This window comes from Solanum tuberosum, unplaced genomic scaffold (genome assembly GCF_000226075.1).
Source record: "Solanum tuberosum cultivar DM 1-3 516 R44 unplaced genomic scaffold, SolTub_3.0 scf00530, whole genome shotgun sequence".
Lineage (NCBI taxonomy): Eukaryota > Viridiplantae > Streptophyta > Magnoliopsida > Solanales > Solanaceae > Solanum > Solanum tuberosum.
Genome location: NW_006239448.1, coordinates 217,518 through 223,693, shown reverse-complemented (window position 1 = coordinate 223,693; position 6,176 = coordinate 217,518).

Below are 6,176 nucleotides of genomic sequence, written 5' to 3'. Positions count from 1 at the left end.
CTGTTCCTAAGCCTTCTAAAAACAAGAAAAGAAAGGCAGAAGAAGTTTCAAGATCTTCAAAAAAGGAAAAAATTGTAGTTGAAGAACCCAAGTCTAACTCGAATTCTAATACGATGGCTGAAATTGACAACTATGACGACAGTAGTGCCCAGGCTACTGATGATATTGAGTCTAGTAAAGAAAACACTGACACTGGAGATGAAGAGAGTAGTAGAGATAGCCGAGATACTGAAGATGAAGATGATGATCCCCTGTCCTTGCCAGCTTGTGTAAGAGAGACCTCTGGTAAGTCCTATAATCTAACTCTATGGATGGACAAGTTAGGATCTTTTACAGCGAAAATTTCTGTGAGAGCAAGAATGACTCTTTATCGTGATTTTAGAAATGTTTTAGTTCAAGAAAAAATTTATAATGACTTTAAAGGTACTTGTTATGGACATTTAAGACATATTTCAGAACATTACAAGTTCAATGGACAAATGGTCCATTATATGTTGTTGCGTTGTGTAAAATGATAAAATTGCATGAGATGTGGTTTGTGTGAATGATAAGCCTGCTTGTTTGGCTTAAAAGAGTTTGCATTGATTACGGGGCTGAATTGGTCAACATACCCCCGTGATGCAAAAATGAAAAAAAGTGCTTCAAAAAGGTGAGAAATTTTACTATAAAGTGACCAAGAATAAGAAAATCAGTGGTACAAAGTTGATGAGTTTGATTAATGTAACATCTCGCAACTAGAAAGAACTAGAAGGAAGTTTAAAATCTGGAAATAGTAATTTTTGGAAAGTATAAAGAAATCTAGAAAATTTTAAGCAAGTTAAAGTGAGTTTTTGGTCAACTTCAAATGACCATAACTCCTAGCTCAGGATGAGTTAGGTGTAGTTCCATATATGGTTGGAAATCTCTTGGAATTATCTTTCCAACACCGCCAAGTTTGCGCGATTCCGAGTTCGTATGAGTGAGTTATCCCCTTTGGAAGTTGGGTTGTTCGAATAAGGAAATGCCCAATCCTGATTTTTAAAGGGTAGTTTGGTCTTTTCCTTACCCAATTAATTAAATCCGTTTTTAACAAAATAGTTGGGGTCAAAACTGAGTTAGTTCAATTTACACTTTTGAGAAATAGAGTTAGGGATTTTGGAGAAAGAACGCAAGAGAAAGGAGAAGAGGAAAAGTAAGATTCACCAAGAACGATCAATTTTGGTTGTGGATTCGCCATGGAATTGACCCTACAAGGTATGTGAGTCTCTCATAGCGTTGGGTTCATTCACCCACGCGCCAAACATATTAGTTCAGTGAAATTCGTACTAAAAGAGTTTGAAAGTTGATGTTCTTGAGATGAATTCTTGAATTTGAATGTTGTTCTTGAATTGGGATGAATTGAGAAGTTTCTGAGTTCGTTACATCGCATTATAGAGTCATTTCAAGTTAGGTTCTTAGGTACATTTGCTAGATATCTGTATCTAAAGGTAGTTTGAGAAAAAGAACCGAGGTTGGGTGATTTGGGGCTGGAAAACGAAGAAGAAATTTCGTCGGACGAAATTTAAGTATGGGAACGCGTCGCGCGACCTGTTCCAAGAATTAAAAAATTATGCTCTGCATCACGGAGCTGACACGAGGTGTTCTGCCTCAAAAGACGTTTTCGGAACCAAAATTTAATTATGCCTCCGCGTTGCGGACCCACCTTCAAATCTTGATTTTCGGTCTTTTCTCATGTTTAGCTATCTAAAATTATTCCTAAACAACATGAGATCTTTCCAACACCAATCATAATCCTTGAATCAATAATTCAATTCAAGGATCAGTTAAGAGTCAAGTCAAGAGTAGTTAAGATCAAAGTCAAGAGAAGTCAAGAGTCATGTGAGAGAAGTTCATTTCAAGTTTTCATAAGTCTTTTACAAACGTTTTAACTTTGTTTTAAGACTTAAGTTTTGAAGTTGAGTAAAAAGTAAGAGCAAAGTTCATTTTCTTTAAAATAATATATGGGAACTAAGTATTTCCAAGAGTAAATGTTTTCACATTTAAGATGAGAGGAAACTGAAATTTCTAAAAGAGTTTTGAACAGCAAAAAGGAACTTTTTAAGCTAAGTTTGAGCAATTATCTCAAACCAGAGAAGAAGTTGTTTTAAAAACATATGAGTTAAGTATATTTTGGGAGTAGTATTGAGCACCGATATGGTGATGCGAGTTCATATTAACTCAAGACCCTATAAACCATGTAGTCATCATGGGCAGAAAAAAGATCATACTTTTTAGATGATTCCTTAGTGCTTTTTAGCATAGACTAGTGGATCCACTTAGTAGTTCAGGTTCTATACCGATGGCAAGGTATAGGACGGTCTTTGGCAACGTGAGGTAAAACGTTGTACCATCACTTAGGCTCATAGTGATGGTTGTCGGTTAGAGAATCTCCCACAGAAGTTATATTACTTTCTAAATGAGTAAAGTTAAATTTGTTATTGTTTTATCTTTAACGAACTAAAATTGTTTTCAGTTGTTTTATAAGCTATATATATATATCGCATGTGTTTTATTTCTTTATATTGAGTTGAGAAGAGCTAGGTAAGTATTTCTTTCATAATCTCTTTCGAGCCTATGTTTGTTAGCATTCTAACTCGCATACTTGTACATTCAATGTACTGATGCCAGTTGACCTGCATCATATTATGATGCAGATGCTGGTAACAAGGATCAACATCCAGCGCCTCGTTGATCCAGCTTAAGTATTTAGAGTCTATTGGTGAACCTCATTACATTTCAGATGATTCTTTTATTTGCTTTCTAGTTTGGTTCATTAGGATGTTGTGGGGTTTGTCCCAACATCCATCTCAGTTGTTTTAGAAGCTTCATAGACGGTTAGTAGTCCAGTAGTCTTTGCATTATCATTCTTATGTCAAAGACTTGGGTTTCCACTTTTGGCCAAGTTGAATGTTTAATCTTTAAAACATTCTCAGTTATTTTATTATTCAGTTCAATTAAGTTCATTGATCATTATAGATATGAATATTGTCTTCTGCTGAGTTAAGTAAGCCAGACCAAGGGTTCGCTTGGGGCCAACAATGGTCTTCGAGTGCCAGTCCCACCTAGGGTGTAGGCTCGGGGCGTGACAATTAAGTTAAGGGTACCAGATTGAATAAGAAACAAAAGTTGAAGTGCTCTTTAGTTTGGTTCATCCACTCGATGTTGCTTGCCCATGATCGATCTAAGATTGTGGATTCAAACCACATTAAGATGGTCGATGATTTAGATTTTTTCAAGATTAATCCGTAGGGCAAATAGTGTTTTAATTTAACAGTGAAGTATTTGAAGAACAAAATTAATTTGAAGAAACAAAGTGAAGTGTACAAGGAAAGAGGGAATGCATCGTATGTTTTGTATGGCCTCCCTTGGGCATTTCTGTTACTTATTATCAATTATGTACTTGATTAATATTAAACTCTTATATATTTATATAGTATTTCATATTCTCTGTTTATTTATTTGTTATTTTATTAATATCATATTTGAATATATGAGGTTTTTCCTCATCTTGGTAATTATGCAAAGAAGTCCTTGGATTCTCCTCTTCCAATTCTCCGTTTACTTAGATGACACATGACAAAGAGCGATAATAGTGTCGAAGGTGATCCATTTAAGTATAAAGGGAGAAAGAAGTACAAAGGTATAAACTTATTTATTATTATCTAGCAATATTTGTAAATTAGTGAAGGTCTTGTACTATTTATATATTTTTTTGTAGGTTATGCATCTATACCTCATACCTACTGTCTTTGAGACAAAACAAAATTATATGGCAACATTAAAGCCATATATGGACGAAGTGAAAGACATAATCATTGATGCCTTAAAGGCCAATTTGAAAGGTGTCACTATCCTCACTTCTGCAGTAGAGAACGAGCAGGATGAAATATTGGGTGAGAACAATTCCAACCAACCTTGTGAGAATTCTGTTTTGAGTGGACAGAAAAATAAAGATGATAATTTGTGTGAATGTGTTGCATCCCTTGAACTATCAATGATGAAAGTTGTTGCTTTTATACGAGATGTGAAATTGAGGAGAGCTCAAAAGAACAAGAAAAATGAAGGTAGACTAATTTATATACTATTTATGTAAAATAATTAATTTGTAAAAATGTTAAGCCATTGATCTTGCAACAGTTAATGAAGACTATACATCACCAACAATTGATAAAGATGGTGCTGCAGTTGATGTTGATGAAATCCTTCCATTAGCAATAATTGATGACGATCTTGTTGCAGTTGATGAGTACTTTGCAGAAAAAGTTAATGAACAAGATGAAAAAAGAGAAGAGGAGAAACTGTATATATAATGCATTGTTTTGATGGATATTGTTGCAAGTTATCGACTTTAAATTGTATATATAATGCATTGTCTTACCAATTCCAAAAAGACTTCATTTTATTAATAGACTGTACTACTACATAAGTAAAAGATATAAGATTGTACTACTGCATTCCTGTTACACATTTCCAAAAAGTAACCACTAACAACAAACCATACAATATATTTTTTAGGCCACTCTCTTTTTCTTTAGCCAATATCAACTTTTATTTTAGTTGATCCCTATATTTTTTGGTGTCTTTTAGCAATCCTTTAAAGTGATCTCTCTGCTCTTCGGCCTCTTTGATTAAACTCAATAGCAAATCCCTATTTTCTTCGGAGTTTCGAAGCCTTTCTAATACTTGAAATTTGGTAACGCCTTGAAAATTTGATGTCTCGAGTTTCGAATTCAATTTTGATGGGCTGCTCGTTGATGAATCATTTTTCAAGCCACTTAAAAAAAGAGCATGCACCAATTGCACAGTTAAAGAATTGTCGACCTGGGTTCGTATCGGTGTGTGACGTCCTCGACATAGCTAAATTACCACAATGACAAATGTAAGATTTTTTTGCATTGGATGTTTGAGATGCTTGAGACATAATAAAAAGAGATGTTTAAGTATTATAAAATAGAATAGGGTGGAAGAGTTCATGAATCCTTCTTTTTATATACTAAAAAGAGTAAATGTTACCGTTGAAAAGTAGCAATTTGTACTTTGTTACCGTTGTAAAACTTGGATAATTGAGTATTCTCACTGTTGATAAAAATATATAGATAATTAAGACGGTCGATATTTTTTCATGTGCTTGATTTAGATTGTACCAACGACATCTACACTTCAACACTAATAAGGTATATACAGGTTGATATCATGATCCATAAATGATTTATACTGCACCTACTAGAGTATGACGCTTAAATATAGACCGTAGCTAGTATAATTTAAAAGGGGAATGATTAACTAACTAATAAATAATATTATTGAAATTTATTAAATTAAATAAGTTTAAACAAGTAATGTAAGGGTCCACATACATTGGGGTGGAGATAAATAATGTATGAGAAAGAGTTGTAGTTATACAATCAACATCTTTACAACATAATGCATATGATCATGTATGAGTCCATATAAATTGGGGTGGCAATTAACAATGTGTGGTTGAACACGTGACATCCTCACAACATACTTATGTTTTTTCAAACATTGTTCTAAGGATGTTGATTGTATAACCACAACTCTTCCTTGTACATCACTAATCACCACACTCAATTTATGTGGACTCTTACATGATCATATGACTTATTTAAACTTATTTAATTGGATAAATTTCAAATATATAATTTATTATTAATTAATTGATGTCCTTTTTAAATTCTACTAGTTTTGGTCTATATATAAGTGTCGGATTCTAGTTGGTGAAGTATCGACAATGCGTTAGCATAGATATAAACTCGAATATACCTTACTAATGTCAGAGTGTAAATCTCATATGTCATGCATACACCACACACATATAGATGTATCGATTGTATAAAGAGTCTCTATATTTTGATAAACAGTAAATATTTAGATATACAAATTTTACAACGGTAAAAAAAGTTCAAATTGCTACTTTTTTTAATGGTAACATCTATATTTTTGACAATTCATTAAGGATTCGTTTGGTAGAGTGTATATGCAAATAATTTTGTATTAGTTATAGTTGAATTAGTTATACTTAGATTATTTCTTAAGCATTGTTTGATTTGATGCATTAAAAATAGTCACAAATATTATTCTACTTCTAATTCTTAATCATATTCTAATTCATGCATTAGAATCATTCCATTACAAAT